Source organism: Ambystoma mexicanum, chromosome 6q (genome assembly GCF_040938575.1).
Source record: "Ambystoma mexicanum isolate Mex_15411 chromosome 6q, UKY_AmexF1_1, whole genome shotgun sequence".
NCBI lineage: Eukaryota > Metazoa > Chordata > Amphibia > Caudata > Ambystomatidae > Ambystoma > Ambystoma mexicanum.
Genome location: NC_090937.1, coordinates 719726813 through 719748918, shown reverse-complemented (window position 1 = coordinate 719748918; position 22106 = coordinate 719726813). Strand labels below are relative to the sequence as shown.

Genomic DNA, 22106 nt, shown 5'->3' with positions numbered 1-22106 from the left:
GAGCCTTACCCAGAGTATTTAGCTCACTATATTTCACAGAGGAGAACTATCCCAAACATATCAGCCTTTGTCCTGCCTTGGGGCAGGCCAGCACCGAAATGCTAGGCAATTCTCCTCTGAACAAGAGAACCAAGTTTTGTGCCCAGTGATGTCCTGGGAACGTGGCACGCTGGTCAGACAAGGAACTGCCACTTGGTTTTGGACTCAGGAGCAGGAAATTGTCCAATGGGCTAGGGTTTGGTGGACAGTAGAGGATGTGGTGTGGCGACTCTGGGATAAGCAAGGGAGGATATAGGTGGCAGTGCCAGGAGCAGGGGATGGGTTGTGCGCAGGGATATGGAGCATTAATCTCAGGGGATCTGGGGGAACAGATATCAGGGAGGTCCTGGGGGCAATTGAGGTCAGGGTGGCCAAAGGACTGGTTTGTCTTTCTTTTTTCTGACCCCACAGCCCTTGCCTGGGCTTGATGCTTTTGGACGGAGCTAGGTCGGTCAGAATACTGGTTACACATGCCTCGTCCTTCTGATCCGGATGTAATATGGCAGTTTGCGTGGATCCAGAAACCAATGTCACGCGGCACTGCGTACTCAGGCAACATAAATACATACAAGGTGTATATGCCCCGCTTTTATGCCTTACGTGGCTTCAAGACTTTACTTCCGTTCTACTTTGAAGACCTGCGTATTTAGGAGAAATAGAGCACTGTTTTCTAATGGTTTCCAATGGAATCCGCGTGCTTATTAGCAGCTGCTAATGAGAGGCATCTTCCACTAGAATCCTTTGGTTTAATGGTTGCATGAGACTAAATGGAGGAGGAAAGCAAAGTGGAGATCCTGTCTCGGCTTTGCTGCCCCCCTAACCTTGGAATGGCAGCAAAATGTGCTAGAGCACAAGCGTGAAGTGTAAAAGCTTTTTACACTTTACATTTATGGTCCAGCACATTCTAAGAGCTCATTCTAATTGCATCAGCAAAGCACATATGAAAATGTTTGTGCTGTTGGCAAAATGGCATCATGCACCAAGTCAATGCAGCCATCAGAAACGAGTGGGTAACACATGTGCTCTGAACAAGCACATTATGTGGTGCGTTTTAAGAACCACAATGCCCTACCCTGCATTTGCATGAGAATCAGGTCCTGACTCTGTTATTGTTTTAGAATTTAAAAAATGTGTCTTATTCCACAGCACTCTATACGTGTAATCAAATATAATGGCTAAAGTCAGGCACTAGCCCAAGGCGAGAGCCTATTTGAATATGTGAAGGACTGAAAAACAATAGGCAAGTCACTTAAAAAAAAAAATACTAAAATGGCTGCTAACAAGCAAATAATTTCAAGAGTTTAAACTAGACTGCCCATCAAATAAGCGTGAAGTGTAAATCAGAATTCTTACAGCGTTTACTAAATTCCTCAAGGCAATCAGCTCCACTCAAATTAGTAGCGCAGATAAATCACCATTAATTAGCTAATATAAACCAGCAGGTGGCTTAGAGCCCAGAGACATTCCCTTGTTGTTTAAATTATGTATACTACTCAACACCAGAGACCGAGTAAGTGAAAAGTGGGAACCGGCTTAAGCCTATATAACGCTCCACTCAAGGCGTAGGCAGCGCCCTGACCCCACCCAAAGGAATACGGGGAAGAAGTGACCCACTGCACGAACAGTATTAACCCCAACCCTTCTGTGGGGCTCTTATTTCAGTACTGATTATGCATGCTCAGCGCAAAGTCTGCAAGGGAAGCTCATGGCAATGTATTCTGAGAAGAAATGCTGTAACTTGAGAACATGCAGCGTGGATAGCTCACTGGTTGGCAAGCCTTCGCTTGCCTAGTTCAAATAGCAGTGCCGACACAGTCCTTCATCCTTCTCATGTCGAGAAAACGTTGTGAATGTGCACTAAGCAGCCCAACAAAGACAATGTTCATAGTTTTGACTAATTTGCAATTTGACGCATAGAGGACGGATAGAGTACCACCTTGCCTTCCAGAGGGCCCTCAAAACCTGGCTATTGCCCCCTGAATCCTAACTAGCAGGGGAGTTGCTAGGTCTGGAAAAGACCTGGGGCTAAGCTGATGTCAGAACTGTTGGGACTGGGGGCTAGCTAGTCTTTTGGCTGTAGCTCCTGAGATTATATCCGGGGCTACAACCAAAAGATCAGGGGCTATAGCCCCCTTAGCCCCCCTCTAGCAACGCCCCTGCTAACTAGCCCTTGCATCCTCTTTGTGTAAGTTAAACTCCCCTGTGAAATTTACTGAGAGACAGAGAGAATAAACTCCAGCAGACCACAGGGCAGAACCCATGGCACAATTGCAAGTCCAACCCAAGATACAAGAGGGGTATCCAGTTAATATGTCGGAAAAAAAAAATCAAATGACAAATATGTCCAAAACATTTTACCGAAAAACATTTTTTTAATGTATTGGTTTAGTTTAGTTTATTATTTGATAATGTGCTCCAAACCCAGGGCTAGCCAGGCGCAGCAGTCATAAGAATACTTAGGCTTAGGTTACATACATAGGATACATAGGATACATACAGAAGATGCATTACAAGTGTTATTAACGAATTGCAGTACATATATACAAGAGATACAAGATGTGGGTGTCTCACATCACAAAGGGCAATGAGATAGTCTATAGTCTGGTTTCAGCGGTATCAAGGTAATTATAAGCAATGGTCCGGGCCTAGAGCAGGGGATCAGTTTGTTAGTCGTCTTTGGTCCAGAACCAGCTTTTCACATTGCGTCTAAATCTAGAGTAGGGTAGATTTGCTCTCAATGCAGTAGGGAGTGCATTCCAGGATCGGGCAGCTCTAACAGGGAAACTTGCTCCACCTGCTTTTGTTAGTCTGAATCTGGGAGTTTCAAATAGGAAGAGGTTAGAGACTCTAGTGTGGTGACTAGAGGATTTTCTGGTCAGCCTAGCCGAGATGTATGGGGGCGCAGTATTGTTTAGTCCTTTATGGGTGAGAGATTGCGTCTTGAGGAGAACTCTGTCGCTAATTTTTAACCAATGATGGTCTTTCCTGATGTTGCAAATGTGCGCTCTGCAGGGTATGTCCAGGGCTGCTGTAAGAGTATTATTCTGCAGTATTTGCCTTTTGTTTATGGCAGTTTTACTAGCTCCCGCATATAGGGTGTTGCAGTAGTCTATTTTAGACATTACTAGGGCGTTGGCTAGTGTGATACAATTGGTTTTGGACAGGTAGGGTCTGCAGGCCCTAATTAATTTGCAGGTGTAAGCAGTGGAGGAGGCCAAGGAGTTGACTTGTTTTTTGAGAGATAATGTGGAATCAAGGTAGAAACCTAGTGTTTTTACCTCAGTTGCCACTTTAATTATATTGCCATCTATGTTGAAGGCGAGATAATTAGGGCTGAGTTTTTTGAGGTTAGAGTCGGAACCCAGGATCAGTATCTCTGTTTTGTCGTCATTCAGGCAGAGGCCGTGGGAGGGCATCCATGCCTGAATGAGGAGGTAAATCTTGTTTCCAAGAGCTGTGTCTTCGACAAACTTGCCAGATAGTGGTATGAGGATCTGCGTATCGTCCACGTAGTTGGTATAAGTTACCCCAGTCTTTCAAATTTGTCGAAGAGTGGCTTAGTGAAGATGTTGTACATTGTGGGGGAGACACATGAACCTTGTGGGACGCCACAGGTGATTTGTATTGGGTCCGCTGAGGCTAAGGGGGAGAACACTCTCATCGTACGGTTGGCTAGGAAGGATTGTACCCCGGCTATAGCTTCGCTTGAGAAATAGGTGGCAGACGCTAGGTGGTTGCATAACACTGCATGGTCCACCAGGTCAAAGGCCGCCGATAAGTCAAGGAGGAGGAGCATAGCTGTTTTACCTTTATCCTTCAACTCGTCGATTTGTGTCTTAAGGTCAATTAAGGCCGTTTCAGTACCGTGTAGTGGTCTGAATCCAGATTGGCGTGATCCTAATAGTTGGTTTGTCTCCAGGTCGTTTTGGATCTGGAGGTAGGCTACTCTGTCAATGATTTTAAGGAGAAATGGGATTGTGGTAATGGGCCTATAGTTGGTAGGGATAGCAGGGTCAAGGGTCTGTTTTTTAAGGAGAGGCAGTACCCAAGATTCTTTAAGGTTTGTGGGTACAGTACTGGATCTAAAGGAGGCATTGATTCATTTAGAGATGAAGGGTGCTAGGTCTCTAGCTGCATCCTTAAACTGGGCAGCAGGTCCCCTTGGCAGTTAGATGGTTTCTGGGATGATATCACCTTTTCAGTTTCCAATATGGATATGTTGGTAATTCTGAATGGTTTGCAGTTACTTTGTGTAGCTGTTCTGGGTGAATCTGTCAGATGGGTGGTATGGGTTCCAGTGGAACTCAAGGACGCTTTCTTCTTTGCAATTCTAGATTGTAGGGTTGTGATTTTATTAGCTAAGGCATTTTGGATGCTGGTGCACCATTGTTTGTCCTTGGGGACATCGTCTGTGGGAGCAATCGAGTTTTCCATTTCCCGAAGGATGGAAAAGAGTTCTTTGGAGTTAGAGTAAGCTTTACTAATTCTCTCATTAAATGTGTCTTTTTTGGTTTGAATTATTTCCTTCTTATATTTTTTAGCAAGGTTGTCGAGTAGAGTTTTATTCTCAACTGAGGGTGTATGTCTCCAGATAGCTTGGAGTTTACGTTTTTGGATTCGGAGTTCTTTGAGGTGAGGGGGTGAACCATGAGTTGAGATGAGATTCTCGTTTACTTTTACGCAGTTTGATAGGGTCAATTATGTCCAAGGCTTTGGACATAGTGTTATTGAATGTCTCAACTAGCGTGTTAGGGTCAGAGTTGGTAGTGCTAGCAGTGAGACTGGTAGGAGCAGTGGGAGTAGTTTTACAGCCATAATTTCTTTTTTACTTCTAGATGGCATAGGTGGTACTATTTCCGGGTTATCTAATTTAGGGGGCTCTATTGTGGATGAGAAGCAGATGAGGTGGTGGTCGGTCCAGGTTTGTGGTAAGATATTAGAGATGGTAGTAGCACAGCTACGGTTAGCTATCCAATCTAATGTGCGTCCTTTTATATGTGTAGGGGCTAGAACTTTTTGGGTGAGGCCATGATCGACTAAGATTGATTGGATGGATTGGGCCTGTTTGTCCTTATCATCATTGAATCCCAGGTTAAAGTCACCTAGTAATAGGAGCTGGGTAGAATCCTTGATGTTATTAGTGGCGAGGCTGGATACGTCTTCCTCAAAGTTACCTAGTAGGCCTGGTGGTCTGTACACCAGAAGGACAGTTAATGTACTATTATTAGAGATAGGTATTTTAGCAGAGAGAAGTTCGCAAGATGTAATTGCTGGGTGTGGGCTAACTTAGTTTTGGCAATGATGGCCAGGCCACCTCCCCTAGAGCTGGGCCAATCGACTCTTAGTATATTGTAGTTGTCTGGTATGGTAATCATAAGTGCGGGACCTGCGGCATTGTGGAGCCAGGTCTCAGTGATAGCGAGAAGATCTAGGTTATCCATAGTAAGTATGTCGGCAATTTCCGTATTATGTGCTATGAGGGACCTTGCATTGATAAGGGCTCCTGATAGGGTAGGGGTTGTGATTTTTTCTTGGATGAGTCTAGGATTTGGAGGGTTGGGTCTCTTCTGGTTATGGAGAAAGACAATGTGTATTTTAGGGCGCCTTTCTGGAGCTCGAGCAAAAGGGTTAGGGTCGGAGGCAGTTAGAGTTGATATAGAACCTGATGGTCTAGTTCTTTTGTTTTTAAGGTCATAAAGATGTGGCAGCCTCACTCTAACTCGTGTGTTTCTCTCTTGCACGTTGCAAGATGTAGAGTTAGTGTGGGCCATTGTTGTGGTGATAGTTAGAATAGTCCAGAGTAGGGAGCAAAGTGTGTATATGAGACAAGTCTTGGAAGTGCACATGTTGGGAGACAGATAGCAAAGGGGCACCTAAATTTGACAATCCCAGCAGCGACTAAAATGCATTCAGCAGAGTGCACCTAAATTTGACAATCCCAGCAGTGACTAAAATGCATACAGCAAAAGGAACCTAAATTTGGCATTACCAGAAGTGACTAAGATGCATTCAGCAGAGTGCACCTAAATTTGACATCCCAGCAGCGACTAAAATGCATACATCAGAGTGCACCTAAATTTGACAATCCCAGCAGCAACTAAAATGCATACATCAGAGTGCATCTAAATTTGACAATCCCAGCAGCGACTAAAATGCATTCAGCAGAGTGCACCTAAATTTGACAATCCCAGCAGGACTAAAATGCATACAGCAAAAGGCACCTAAGTTTGGCATTACCAGAAGCGACTAAGATGCATTCAGCAAAAGGCGCCTAAATTTGACAATCCCAGCAGCGACTAAAATGCATTCAGCAGAGTGCACCTAAATTTGACAATCCCAGCAGCGACTAAAATGCATTCAGCAGAGTGCACCTAAATTTGACAATCCCAGCAGTGACTAAAATGCATTCAGCAGAGTGCACCTAAATTTGACAGTCCCAGCAGCGACTAAAATACATACATCAGAGTGCACCTAAATTTGACAATCCCAGCAGCGACTAAAGTGCATACATCAGAGTGCACCTAAATTTGACAATCCCAGAAGTGACTAAAATATATACCGCAAGAGGCACCTAAATTTGACAAACCCAGCAGTGACTAAAATACATACCGCAGGAAGCACCTAAATTTGGCAGTCCCAACAGTGGCTAAAATGCATTCAACAGAGTGCACCTAAATTTGACAAGCAGAATCTTGGATTCTCTGAGTGCAAGTTGCTGTTGTAGTTGCTAGTGTGGCCAAAAGTTAAGCAGGTGGTAGCAATCTAAATGCAGTTACTCGGAAGGCACTCTAAATGCAATGGTAGAAGCAGTCGAGCAAAATCAAGGGTACTATGAATGTAAGTCACTAATGTGACCATTAATCAGGACTTTTTAATTTACATGTTTTTTTGTTTGTTTCGCGAGTAAAAAAAGGGTGGGGTGGTTGTTTTCAAACAAAAAATAACAAAAAAAAGACATTCAAATTTTCTTTTTTCGGGAACATTTTTCCGACATTTTGGCATTCGAAATAATGTAATTCGAAATACTCACTATAAACCTACACAAGTAGGTATCACACCCCATGCTTATGGAAGATATCCAAGGCAAGGCCACCCACCTACACGCATCTGCTATCATACATCATTTAAGACATGAACACAATTCTGTAGTTCAGCAATAATCTTACAAGAGTTTTACGTAACTAAAACCTGATAGGGAAGCAACATTTATATCACATGCACGCAAGACCCAGACTCGGTCTGTTCCATTGGGGGGAATGGAACAGAAGAAGGGACTGGTTGCAGGCGCAAGGGACCCAAAGTCCAAAGTCAGCCCCTTCTTGTGTATGGAAGCGTAAGGCCTTCCCTGACACTGGTGTACACATTATCCTCTAGCATGCACATGTGTCAGGGCTAGGGTCAGCTCCCCACTCATGTGGGTGCAGTATGTGAATTGGTAGTGATAAGAAGAAAATGTCGCAAAATAAATGTGAATGCTAAGTATGGTGGCTTATACCAGGATAGAGGGCATTTCCATAGTCCAGGTTGGGGTTTACCTACTGTCTTTGAGCGTGCTGTGATGCATACAATGAACAGAAGCTTCCTGGATAGTTTTATGTAGAGGAAAGTTGATTCGATGATTCTATGTGATAAGACCTCATTTGTTTCGGTTAGTCCAGCTAATTTTTAACTCGCAACTTCAATGGTTCTGCTGTTTAAGCTGTTTCTGTGTACCATCGAGCCAGTGATGGCTCTGTTCTGGCCTTGCCATTTTGTCTTTCTGGATAGGGATGCAAGATTCTACTGTCTTACATATGTGGGTTGTCTGTATGTTGTATGTTGATCTCAGGTGTTTGAAGGTTTACTTGCTTGAATTTGTTATAACATCTTTAATGTTGTTGGAAAAACTCTTGTTTGACCAGAGCCAGATGGATTTGTCTTCAAACCTGTTCTTTAGGATTGGTAAAAGGAGCTCGCTCGCTGGAGCCGAGATTGATCATGTAGTGTTATCAGATCATAAGTAGTGTAGTGATTATGCTGACCTCAAGTCTCCTTTCTAAATCTATGTCAAGGCAGTGCTCCTTGTTGTAAAGGGGATCTTTCAAGATGCCAATTATCAAAGGATACCTTGTAGTATGGACAATGGTGTCTTCTGGCCAGAAGTTAAAGGCCCCTGCTATCAGGACATAATCTGTGATAGAAAGAGTTGAGTGCGTCAGGTTGCAAGGTATTCCATGAAGTCTTTAGAGTGTCGACAGCTAGCGATCCTCAATTTTCTAGCTAATGTGGTGGGCTATCTGAATACCTACCACCTTGCACTGCTTACTGGGTGGAAGTTGTATACAGGTGACCATTATTTTACTTTGGGTTAGATGGCCATCTTATCTCCCCTAACAGCTTGCCTCTTGATCTGAGTGATTTCGTAGTCAGTTGGTGCTGTGTGCTGAAGGGCAGGGATGTAGATCTGTGTGAAGCAGCTGTGTGTGGTTAGGATGATACCTTGTTGTCTGGTGCTAATGTCATATATGAACCAGGCATGTGGGATGGAAACGTGCCACTGTTAATGCATCATTTTCTTCATGGGTGGGTGGTGGGTAGGTATGCTTTGGTTTACTCTGCACTTGGCATGTTATTTTTATAAGCCTTGCACAGCCAGTTAGATTGGCCTATACATTGTTCAAATAACGGTATACGAGTCCATCAGTGTGAATGCTTGGATTCACTGCTGGAGTAGTAGAGAACTGGAGTCAGTTTTACACATATAAATGGCATCTCTGTGAAAGCATGTTCACATTGTTAAAAATAATCTTTTAGGGTAGTGTGCTACTCATCAGGTCTACATCCCTCACTTGCTTCCTCAACATACTTTAGCTGCCTCTTTTCCCTCTCCCGTGCCCACAAGTACCTCCTTCACTCTTATTTTGCTTGTGCATTCAGTGGTTATGTGCCTGAGCACTAATGGGAGTCACTCGACCAGTACGAGGACCCACCATGCTGACTGGTACTCAAGCCAGAGAAAAAGTAGACCATGTTGATAACTGCCTTCTTAGGCCTCAAGATAAAGATGGGCTACAGACAGTATGAGAAAGTAAATGGTAATGTGCATAGCCACAACAGACGCATATCACCCAGTGTTTGTGACTGCAGTGTCAGCACATATGCAAAATTGGGCGCACTGATGCTCTGCTCTGCCTTATACTTAGTATGCAATAGACAGCAACAGAAGGTAACCAGTTTGGCTGCTGCAACAGGTCATAGGGTCCTTACCCTAGCCTGCATGAAGAGAGGCAACTGGGATCCACAAAGTTCTTTGTCTGGTCTGCAGGGGCTCCTACTATAATTGTATGTAATGTATTTACACAAACTAACCTGAAGGTAGCTGGGTGCTCTACAGAAGATAAAATACACCTTTGTAATATAAAGCAATTGGAATTCTAAAATAAATAAACCAGAAAAAATGAAAAATAGAACTCAATACAGTTGAAATACGATCAATTATAGAAAAAGAAATCGATTGAATGATGGGTAGGCTAGTTAAGGACCGTCTGGATTTCCAACAGAGTAAGAAGAAGTCAGATAAAATAGGTACAAATGTCACAGAACAGCTGTAGAAAATGAATAGACAGAAACATGGGTACATGTAAGCTGTGGCATTGTCTTTCTAAGAATGTCAGCACTCCCGGTGTGTATTGTATCTCTGGGTATGTGCAATTTAGCTGCTAAGTAGTGTTAGGAGGCCCTTGCAGGATGTACACAAGACTGAACTGGGAATGGGCAGTGCACCGTCTTTTATTGGTACAGAAGTTAACAGAAGAGAGTGAAGAAAAATGAGTAAGATGAAATCAAAACCAAGTCACTCACAGTGGTTGGGATAATGTCTCACATCCAGTGCTATTTTGGGTTTCACAGGGGATCTCAAACCCTTGCTTTTGACTTTGGTCCTTGCTTCTTGGTCAGTTGGACCGTCTCTTTGACCACCTGGTCTACTTGCCTGCATCTTGTGCCCCCTCTCGCCTCCTCAGCCTACCTGGGGCCAACCAGCCTCCTTGTGCCTTGCAGTCCTTTCTGGCTATGGTGTTGCCTTCTGTTTCATCCTCATCCTCTTCTGCTTCTACCTCCTCTGATTTTGCTACCACCTCCGCTGTTGGCACCACCTACTCCACTGTTATCACCTCCTCTACTTGTTGTGGTTTGCTAGAGTGAGGAGCCAGAGTCAGAGGTGACATTTCAGTATGATTTTTTTATTTAAAGAATTAAGAAACACTTACATTTCCCTAGTTCTAAAAGGTGGTTCCTACCTAACCAAGGAATAACTGGGTGTTCTTCGTCAAGGTGGAAGTCCAAATGAATATCTGTCCTCTGCCTGAAAATCTCCTTAACTCCTGCCCTGCCACTAAACAGAAAGAAACAAACACCCAACCACCTCCCTCACCAACACACCTCACACGTCTCACCAATTCCCCATCACAACTTGCGTTCCCGAATCTCTCACTCAGTCATGCACACTGCCAAGTCACAATTTGCACTCTCCGGTCCCTGCCAAACTCCAAACCATACTCTCAACTCAAACCTTACACTCCCCAATTCCTTCTGCAGTATAATGTCCTTCATTGTTTCTTGCTACATCTGCATCTTGCATCCATTCTCCCATTCTATCCCACTCTTCCTTAATTATTTCTCACAATCTGCAGCTCACTGCCTCTTTCCAGCCAACCCCTCTCTGTTTTTGGCCCTCTGATGACCCTGAGCACACGCTTCTTCTACTTTCTGTACCTCTGCTTCGTCTGTGATTTCTGACCCGCCAACCCACTGCTTCCTCTCTGCTCTCTTGCCCACCTCTTCCCCCTCTGACCCACTGTTCTCCCTCTGTTTTCTTGCCTACCACTCCACAGCTCACCCGCACTCTCCCTTTCTCTCCTTTCCCTCTCATATAGGTTTTGGCCCAGATCCTCAAAAATGAGGCATCTAAAAATAGAGCAGAGGGTATGTTATTTTTAGATAACCCATTTATGGAAATGAGCAGGTCACCTTATTCTCAAAGGACGCCTGCGCATTTCCATGGGGCTGAGCTGTAGCGCAAATGATGCCCTGGGCGCGCCTGGAATACAATTGTGTTGGAAGCGCTCCCCGACAATTTTACAGGCTCCCCATGCATATCACTGTGACTGGCCCTTATGGCCTGCTACTGTAAAATGCGAACCCAAAAAACCCCACATTTCTATCCGATTTGAGAAACAGAAATGTAACCGCTTAGATGCCTTTGGGCTTGGTGCGTCTAACAAATGTCAAAATACATAAATAAATGAGACAACAGTTGTCACAATTTACTGCAGTAGTTAGTAAAGACTGTGTCACCCCTGTGCACCTATTCAAAGCGGGCGCGTAGGGTTGCCTACAATTTCTGCATATTTAAAAGCGCATCTTGTCAATTTGGGATGCGCTTTTAAATATGCAGAAATACCCCTGGATTTGCGCAAAGGGTGAAAGAGGCCATCTTAACGGCGCATATAGGATGTGCCCATTCAGGTGTCCTTTTTTGGATTGGGCTGCTGTTTTTTTTTGAGCAACTGATGAGATGTGTTTGCGTGTTTCATTTCTTGAGTCCCAAAAAAGTTTTGTGAAACTGGGCCCTTGAGTTTTTTTTAAATTGTTATTTTTGCAAAAACTGCCATATTTGCAGTTTTTTTTGAGAAAACAGTTGTTTTTGCACTTTTAAAAAAACTGCAGTTTTCGTGGCATTTTGCAGGATCGCAAAATTGAATTATGCTGGAGGGTATGTATAGGGATCAGCCCTAGGGGCAACATTCAAGAGTCTTTATTTCAGATCAGATCATCTTCTTGAAGAGGAAATACCAGGAGATCGACTCCCTTTTCCTGACGGCTCAACAACTTTAACCTTCTCTTAACAGTCCTTTACAACCTTTAGCTTCTGGCTCAACAAATGCAACACAGGAAAATGACTCCCTTTTTCCTGGTTCTGTGATTCAAAGTGCTCTTCTATCTGTTTTCACAATAGTTCTTATGAGCTCTTCTTGTTCCCTCCAAGCTTCTCTGAGAGCTCATTTGAATGTATCACACTCTTTATCGCTGATTCTAACAGTCTTGTCCCACTTACGGAGACGAGGGATAATGCTCCTAAGACTGTTCACTTTGGTTATTATTCGAACAGTTATTGAAATGAAGGAGATTCTTTCCAATGTGTTCTTCCAACTGTTCTTATCCTTAGTGCAATTACTGGGACAAGGGAGATCACTCCTGAGGCTTTCTTAGCAACTCTGAGATGAGGGAGATCACTCCCGATGTTTCTTGACAATTCTTATTCTCATTGTAATTACTGAGACGAGGGAGATCACTCCTGAAGCTTTCATCGCAATTCTTGCTCTCAATGCAATTACTGAGATGAGGAAGATCACTCCAGAGGATTTCTTCACAATTTTTATTCTCAATGCAATTACTGAGATGAGGGAGATCACTTCCTAGGCTTTTTTCACACGCCCCCACCCGCTTACCGGGTCTCTTGTAGCTCCTGTTACCTTTACCTTGGTCGGAGCATGTCACTGGTTCTTCCTGGGATGTCGGGCTTCTGCGTTCCCAGTGAACGCCCATTCAGCTTCTCTCTTCTCTCTTCATGGTCCCGCTGTGTCTTTGTGGCTTTTCCGGGCAAGCAATATCCGCGTAGTTGTGGGACCGCTCAGTCCCCCTCCACTAGGTCACCTCACCGTCTCCCGGATTCCAGCTTCCAGTTTGAATTGCTCTTGCTCAGCCATAGACAGACTTTCTGGTCCATGGCCGGGTCCACTCAGCATCTGGGTTGCTTGGTCGGAGCATGTCACTGGTTCTTCCTGGGGAGTTGGGCTCCTGCGTTCTCACTGAATGCTTATTCGGCTTCGCTCTTCTTTCTGCATGGGCGCTCTGTGTCTAGGCGGGCATTCCGGGCAAGCGGTATCTCCGTGGTTGTGGGACTACTCAGTTGAGTGCTTTTATGATATTGTAATGGTTGTATACGAATTGTTTGTTTTACAACAGTTCAAATTACAATTGACCTTTTCACAATTGACCAAATTGTGAAAGTCAATTGTAACATATATGTGGGGGGAAACCCCCCACAACCCTCCACCCAATGCCAAACCCCCCAAAAACCCATATATAGTGTTATGGTTAAGTTGCTGTTTCCATAGAAAGAGCACTTTTTGGGCGGCTTATAACTTCGCTCCCCCTGGACGAATCCTCACTTTGCAAAAAAAGTATATGGGCCACTCTGAATTTTTTTGCAAAGTTTGGTGAGGATTCGTCCAGGGGGGGCAAAGTTATAGGGGGGGTCCCACATTTTTTCCCATAGACTGAATGGGAAAAAGATTTTGCTTGCGCCTACAGCCCAAACCGCTGGATGGATTTTCACCAAATTTGGACCAGGAGCAGCTGCTTGGTCCTGAAAGCGTGCTTTTGCAAATTTGGTGAAAATCCGTCCAGTAGTTTTTTAAAAAAATACCAAAAAGTAGGTCTAAAAAAATTTGTGATATCTGTGTTCGGTCCGTGGACACACTTCCCTGTTCGGGTTGTCCTGAAATGTTCGCAAATAAACAAAATGGGGGTGTCCTGAAGACGCTGTCCGTATTGTTCAATGGCAAGTTGAAAGTGTTCTAAGAACTGTCTCGGTGTCCTGAAATGTTCGCAGGGGGTGTCCTGAAGACGCTGTCCGTATTGTTCGATGGCAAGTTGAAAGTGTTCAAAGAATGCTCAGGGTGTCCTGAAATGTTCGCAAATAAACAAAATGGGAGTGTTCTGAGGACGGTGTCCGTATTGTTCGTTGTCAAGTTGAAAGTGTTCTAAGAACTCTCGCGGTGTCCTGAAATGTTCGTAGGGGGTGTCCTGAAGACGCTCCAAGAACACTCGGGTTGTCCTGAAATGTTCGCAAATAAACAAAATGGGGGTGTTCAGGGGACACTGTCCGTATTGTTCTGTGGAAAGTTGAATGTGTTCTAAGAACACTCGGGGTGTCCTGAAATGTTCGCAAATAAACAAAATGGGGGTGTCCTGAAGACGCTGTCCGTATTGTTCGTTGTCAAGTTGAAAGTGTTCTAAGAACTCTCGCGTTGTCCTGAAATGTGCGCAGGGGGTGTCCTGAAGACGCTCTAAGAACACTTGCGGTGTCCTGAAATGTTCACAAATAAACAAAATGGGGGTGTTCTGACGACGCTGTCCGTATTGTTCGTTGTCAAGTTGAAAGTGTTCTAAGAACTCTTGCGTTGTCCTGAAATGTTCGCACATAAACAAAATGGGGGTGTGTTCTAAGAACACATAGGTTGTCCTGAAGTGTTCTACGAACTCTCGCGGTGTCCTGAAATGTTCGTAGGGGGCGTCCTGAGGACGCTGTCCGTATTGTTCAATGGCAAGTTGAAAGTGTTCTAAGAACTGTCTCAGTGTCCTGAAATGTTCGCAGGGGCTGTCCTGAAGACTCTGTCCGTATTGTTTGATGGCAAGTTGAAAGTGTTCTAAGAACACTCGGGGTGTCCTGAAATGTTCGCAAATAAACTAAATGGGGGTGTTCTGAGGACGCTGTCCGTATTGTTCGTTGTCAAGTTGAAAGTGTTCTAAGAACTGTCTCGGTGTCCTGAAATGTTCGCAGGGGGTGTCCTGAAGACGCTATCTGTACTGTTCGATGGCAAGTTGAAAGTGTTCTAAGAACACTCGGGGTGTCCTGAAATGTTCGCAAATAAACTAAATGGGGGTGTTCTGAGGACGCTGTCCGTATTGTTCGTTGTCAAGTTGAAAGTGTTCTAAGAACTCTCACATTGTCCTGAAATGTTCGCACATAAACAAAATGGGGGTGTGTTCTAAGAACTTTTGTGTTGTCCTGAAATTTTCGTAGGGGGTGTTCTGAAGACGCTGTCCGTATTGTTCGCTGGCAAATTGAAAGTGTTCTAAGAACACTGGTAACGTCCGCGGACATTAAAAGTTTCCATAGGCCATAGTTGAAATGTTTTACTCTATGGGTGTGATATGCTGCGGTGGTTGTGGCCAGGGCATAGAGTGTTGGGTGCATGGCCAACCACCGCAGCATATCACATTTATAGTTGCTTATAACTTTGGGTCAAAAACAAATTTATAAGGAACAAAGTTATAAGATACTAAGGGTGTGATATGCTGTGGTGGTTGTGGCCAGGGCATAGAGTGTATAATATACTTACTGTTTGGTTTAGTAACTGGAGTACATGTATTTCTTGTTAATTTCTGTGATAAAAGAAAATAGCATGTTAGTATTAGTATTTTGTAATGACTTTTTACATTGTATAATCAACATTTTTCTTTTTTGGACCCTCATATTTAGTAGATTACAAACCAGAGTACTGTGCAATTTTCCCAGTTTCTTTGTTCGTTGCTAAAATCATTGGGTCTGTGGGAGAAAAAAAAATCCATGTTGGATTAAAAAAAACCTTTTTCTGTTATACTACAGTTTGTTTGTTTTTTTGTTTTCAGTGTTCATTTGTTGTTTCTGGCTAATGCTTTATACATTGGGTTGTTGCATTTTTTTGGAGCAGTAACATATTATTTATTTGTTTGGATATTATGAAATTTTGGAGCAGTTAGATACCAACTGGCATATTCTAACGGTCTATTTTTTTTAATATATTTTGGTGGTATTGATTTATCTGTTTGGATATTGTTAAATTTTGGGACAGTTGGATACCAATTGGCGTATTCTAATTGTCTATTTTTTGCTCTAATTTAGTGGTATTCATTTATGTGATTAAGTGTTGTAGAATCTTTGGGCAGTTAGATAGCTTTTGGAATATTCTAACAGTTTATATTTTTTACTACAAGTTTGCTTGAGGTTTAAGTACTGTTTAGTTATCAAATTTTGGTTTTAAGAACATTAAATAAGCGTTTGTAAGATTTGCTGGTAATCTCTGCTTTAGAGTAATGGTACTATCATTACATTGAAACCATCCACATTTCTTTTTTATATATGCAGTGTAGTGCCCTGAATTGGTTGTGGCTCCTGCGTGGTAGATTATACCTATTGTTGTGAAGGTTTTCTTACCAAGTGATATTTGACCATGTGTGAATCCAGTCAGCTTGCAGTTGTTTTGGTACCATCTGCATTGTAACGTAGAAGCATTAGTATTACGTATTTACTATGTGTTTGTATTACTAATGTGGAGCGATTATCTGAATTGCAGGTAGAACATAATCTACCATGGTTTGCATTTTGTACAAGTTGCTGAAATGGAATGGATTCACAATTAGGTATTGATTATATATACAAAGCGTTCATTGGGGATTTCTTCTTGTGTCACATTGTTGCAGAGAGTGCATGTATGTTTCCACATGTATGAAATCTGGAAGATTTCATTTATAGGTATGTTTTTGTTTTCCAGTACTTGTAGTAAGTACATTAGAAATTCTTGTGGATCTTCCTGTGAGTTTATAGTGAATTTCGCCATTCCAGCACAGTAGTCCAATTGTTGTCTTATTCCATAAACACTATACGTGTTGTCAGGGTTGTTTGCTGCATTTCTGTGAAGTACTAACATTTGCAAACACAATGGGTCTGTACTGTTTAAGTAAATGTCCTCAACAATTGGTGGTAATTGAAATAGAATATTCATTGCTACATTTGCGTAGCAACTTACACCAACTATATTTGAGAGTTTAAATGGACCAGGTAGTTCTGTATCTGACTGCTTTTTTGGAGTTTGTCTTCCTTCTTTGAAGAAGTACCTGGTTTACTTTCCCTAATTGATTCTTTTTTGCTTTTGGTACTTGATGTATTACTTTCTTTTATTCTCTTTGGAGGATTTGCAGTGACATCCTGTTGCTTTTCTGTTTGATTTATTTTTCTTTTATAATGTTTTACTTTTTGTGGAACAGAATATGTGTTTAGATGGGGAGTGTATAGTGAGCGAAGTCTATTGTATTCTAAAATGCAAGGAATATCAGCGTTTATTTTACTTGCATCAAAGTTGATTAGAAATAGACCGTCAAGTGCACGTAAGCGTGATAGTGCTACGTAGCTCATGCCTTCTTTAAAGACCGTGTTACCAATATCTATCATTGCTTTGTCTAGGGTAAGACATTGTGATTTATGAATTGTGACTGCGTATGCAAGAGTTAGAGAAAATTGTTCTCTGCATACATACATGCCTTTGAAGAGAAGGAATCGAGCTGTTGAGCGTCCTATCCTTTTAACTTCTGAAAGTTTGTCAAAGAGTATATTGACAAACTGAATTTTGTTGTCACGTGGGTATGTTTGAAAGCCAACAACTGTACCGAGTGCTCCATTAACTAGTCCTTGGTCCACCTCAAGGTTACGTTTAAGCATTACTCTGCAATTTAAGCATCATTTTAATATCTTTTCTAAGCCTGCTGTGTTTGAGATTGATTTTTCTAAACTATTTAGTCTTGTTGTGGCTTGGTCACACGTAGGTAGTGTCATACCATGTACATCTAGTTTGTCTGTGGCGCTAATTTCCATTATTAGTTGCATTTCTTTACTTAACATTATTTAATTCAATTTGAAACAGCTTGCAAGAGTTGGCCTTAAGGCCATACAATTGACATTTTTGTGGGCTAATTGTTCCATAACATCTGTAGCACATGCATTATCGCCATAAGGTGCATTAATTTGCCGGGTTTTCAATATTGTTTCTGCTTCTTTAGAGAGTATACCAACTCTGATACTTTTTAAGATGTTGGCATAAGTGAGATCTGCAGATTGCTGCATGTTTTCTGTTAATTCTCTGTATTGGAAATGTTGCCAAAGGTTGACATTTCCAATGCTGCCAACAGTTTTATGGCAGAGTTTGTGTCCTAATGTTTTAAAAATAGGCTCACCTTTTACTGGTGTCAATTGAAGAAGATCTCCGAAAACAATAATGTGTTTTCCTGCAAAGAGCTCTTCATAGTTTGTTTTCAGTACTACTTGTAATCTGAGGTGAATCAAAGCCAACATTAGGTTGGAGACCATGCTCACTTCATCTATTAGTAGCATTTTCATTTGTTTTAATACTCTGCGTAGTTCCATTGCAGCTTCTGCAGAAAGTTTGTAATAGTCTAATTTGTTCTGGTGTTCTACTGGCGGTGTAAAGTGACACCACCTATGTTGTAGGCAGCTAAACCTGTGGGGGCAGTGACAACAGCTGACAGTTTGTTGTTTGTCAATTGTTGAAGGAATTTACTGATGATTTTGATTAGGAATGTTTTGCCAGAACCAGCTTCACCACTGACGTACAGTAGTATAGGTTTATAATTATGGCAGGAACATTCTTTATTTTCATGTTGTACACCATGTGCAATTTGTTTTGTTACTTCTTCAAAAATGCTACGTTGTTTGTTGTTTAGTTTTGATTGTAGTATAGTTAAGTCTTCTTTATATTCATACTGACACATAGTGTTTTCTACTTCTATCATAGCTAATGCTGCCTCATTTATTATTGGTGGTTCTCCCAGTGGTTCTTGGCTTCCTGTTACAGAAGGTTGACTACTGTCAGGAGTGTCTTTATCTAGTTGGGCCTGGAGTTCTTCTTCATGCTGCTGTTCATTGTGCAACATTGTCTTGTATTGTGTAAAGTTTACATCAGTTATAGTGCTTTCATTTGCTTTGAAAGCATCTCCATATGAGTCATAGTTTTCTAGTATGTCTTCTTCTTTTCCCCATGGTTTAAAGAGTTGTAGCAGGGACATGTAATATATTTCTTTATGTTGAGGAGTCTTCAATGACAATTTGATATGATCAATTAAATTTGGTTTAGTGAGTTTAACTAAGCTGCCTTCACAGTTTGTCACTCTGTATTTACCTTTTTTTCATCAGGTTTTGTATTATTTTTGTATGTGTAGTTTTGGGCTATGTGGTATAGACACATGGGGGTCGATTCATGGAGCAAACGTGCGCCGAAAATCCCAGCGCAAGCAGGCTCAAGGTAGCACAAGCGCGAGAAACGCAGTGCACGCGCACGTGTGCGATGCAAGGAAGACGCTGCGCGTGTTTCCCACTGTCCGTGCGCCCAATCCAGCCATGGCGCACGCAGGCATACACGGCGTGCACTACGTGCACAGCAAAAGCGCACATAGCGCAGCGCACACAACCAAAATGGGCGGAACAGTGGGCGTAACACGCGGAATGGGGAATAACGCGTGAAAAAGAAGGCGTAACTGGGGAAGTACTGCAGGGAACTACACGGAACGCCCACATGCACGCGAACAACCCGTATTCATGGATTCGAATACGGGAAACCCGCGCACGGCAAAAGACGCACACAGTCGTCAACGCGTCCGCCGCACGAAGGCAGGCAGAAGCGTCCCCGCGCACAGTATAAAAGTGCGCGCAAACAACAAACACGTATATACAGCTACGATGAATGCCCCATTTGTCGCAGCACTGATCGTGGGACACCGCAGGAGGAGGTGAATAGCCAGGGCACGCATTTTCGCACCACGGACAAGCCTTTTTGGGATGCCTGACGACCAGGTCTATGGCAGGTATAGGTTTCCACCCCACATCATCCTAGACCTGGTCAGGGATTGGGAAGATGACCTTACATCCCCCACCCTTTGCTCCCAAGCATTGAGCTCCTTGGAGAAGCTGCTCAATGTCCTGCATTTTTTGGCCACTGGTTCATTTCAGCAGACTACTGCCATAGTGGGGGGGGTCTCACAGGCCACGCAGTCACGCTTCCTACACCAGGTCTTGGCAATCATGACAGCGCGCCCCTCAGTCCGCAGGCACATATACATGCCCAGAACACCCGCAGAAAGGCAGGCCGTTGTCCTGGATTTTTTCAGGGTGGCACACTTCCCCAAAGTGCTCGGTGCCATAGATTGCACCCATGTGGCCCTACGTCCCCCTAGGGCCACTGAGCACATCTACCGAAACCGCAAGCACTGGCATTCCATCAATGTACAGGTGGTATGCGATGCAAAGGGAATCATCACCTCTGTCTATGCAAACTACCCTGTCTCCACCCATGACAGTTTCATATACAGAATGTCCGCCCTGAGCCGGGCCCTGGAAGCTGGGCAGCATGGCGACACATGGCTCCTAGGTGAGTACAAATGCCCTTGCACATGCATGCATGTCACACACACACAAATAAACAAACCCCAATAATCACAACCATTTACACCTCCCCAGGGGACAGTGCCTACCCTCTGAGCAACCACATGATGACGCCAATCCGGAACCCCACCACACAACCCCAGGTAAAATACAATGCCGCCCATATTGCAACCAGGGCCATAGTGGAGCGCACATTCGGAGTGCTCAAGTCACGTTTCCGCTTCCTTGACCGCTCTGGCGGGCAGCTACTCTATGCACCACCAGTAGTGTGCAGGATCATTGTGGCAGCATGTGTCCTGCAAAATGTTGCAACACGGCGGGGCGTCCCGGTGGACATGGTGGTGCCCCCACATCCCCAACCACAGGCACAGGCACTGCCCATAAGAGGGGACAGGGCACGTGGCAAGGAAGCCCGGACCCAGCTTGAGGCCACATTTTTCACCTAAACTCCCACCCCTGCGGAGTGCACACAGGCCTGGCACATACCAGGTGACAATCGATGATGACAAAGAGACAGTCAACTGTCACAACCCTACCACCCTGAGATAGTTGCCATGGAAGTGCCACATTGTCTGCATCCCTAGCTACTTAAATACAAGCTATCCTGTGTGACCAAAAGGCACACATATGACATGACATGATATGGCCTATACACAAGTATTTCAAGGTGCGATGAGGCAGGGAGGAGGGAACAAGGGAAGACAGACAACGGTACTACTAGGCCAGGTGTCATTTAGATTGTGCAAGTGCAGGGGTAGGGGGAAGGGAAAAGTGCAAGGGGAAGGGGAGGGGGGGGAAGTGCAGTACAGGGTAAGTAGACCAAAAAACAAATACATGGGCCAGCTGCTGGCAACTGCAAAGGTAAGTGCAGACAAGTGCTGGGAAGGGGGGGCTGTAGGGATAGAGAGACAGTACCGCAGTGCAGGAGATGCCAGGGAGGCAGTGCAAGTGGAGAGTGGCTGGGCCAGGGACCGAGGTCGGTGAGAGTGGCCCAGTTGGAGATCCAGTGCAGTTCCAGTGAAGAATTTTGCAAGGGAGAGGCAGAGAGAAAGCAGAAGCAAAGAGGAAGGTCTTGAGGTGCTTCCCGAACCGGAGATGGTTCCCCTCAAGTTCCAGTGAGGCAGGAAGGCTGTTCCAGAGGGAGGGCCCTGCTGCGCAGAGAGATCTACCCCCAGCTAGTTGCTTTGAGAAGCGGATGACCCTGACATGCAAGGTGTGCATCGCACACACCTGCAAAACAGGCCATGGCCATCACTATTATGTCACTCAAACCCTCCCAAACCACAACATGACATGGCAAGCAATACCCATACACCAACACAGTAACAATAAGGTACACATTGCCATGTCCAAAATGTACAGTGGCATTAGACAATGATGCCTGACCTGGAATCAGATGAAATGACAGACCAACAACCTCCCACCCAAAATAAGTCATTTCCAAATGCATTACAAGAGTTGTAGACGTAACATAACAATGAATGCCTGTCTACATGCACATTGTGCATTGCAAAATCAACACTGCAGCTTCTGTGTGCTGTGCCCTACTCCTGCAACACACTGCTCAGCGCATAGCACAGTGAACAGCCATTGTGTGTCATGCACACCCTGAGCATCACATTTAAGCGACGGACCACATCAAAAAGCAAATTAGGCATGTACAGGATCCATAATTGGTCACAGAACATGTGCGGCAGGGACACAGTGGGCACCAGAAGGCAAACCGTGTACACGTGGATATGCAAGGGTGGTAGTACATGTAGTGCATCAGAGTGCAAGTGTGTGGGTCAGCAAGGACATGCACTCAACATATGCATGTGCAATCAAGTGACCATCAGTGTTCTCTACACATCACATGTGAACATTCACCATGTGTACACCCCAGCATGTCAAACCATAACTATCCCCTCGCACCTGAAAGGTAAACACAACACATGAACAGGCATTGCTCAGCAGAACACAACATGTACATAGGATACCACCATTACAATGTCAGGGTTCACATCACACTGCAGGGCAAGGCAACTACCAA

General features: G+C 43.9%; 1 protein-coding gene across 2 annotated transcripts in view; it reads left to right on the top strand.

Annotated features, from left to right (window-relative positions):
* Positions 1-22106, top strand: part of TTC29 (tetratricopeptide repeat domain 29) — a 1778411-nt gene that overhangs the window by 1544432 nt on the left and 211873 nt on the right. The gene's annotated exons all lie outside the window — the stretch shown is intronic.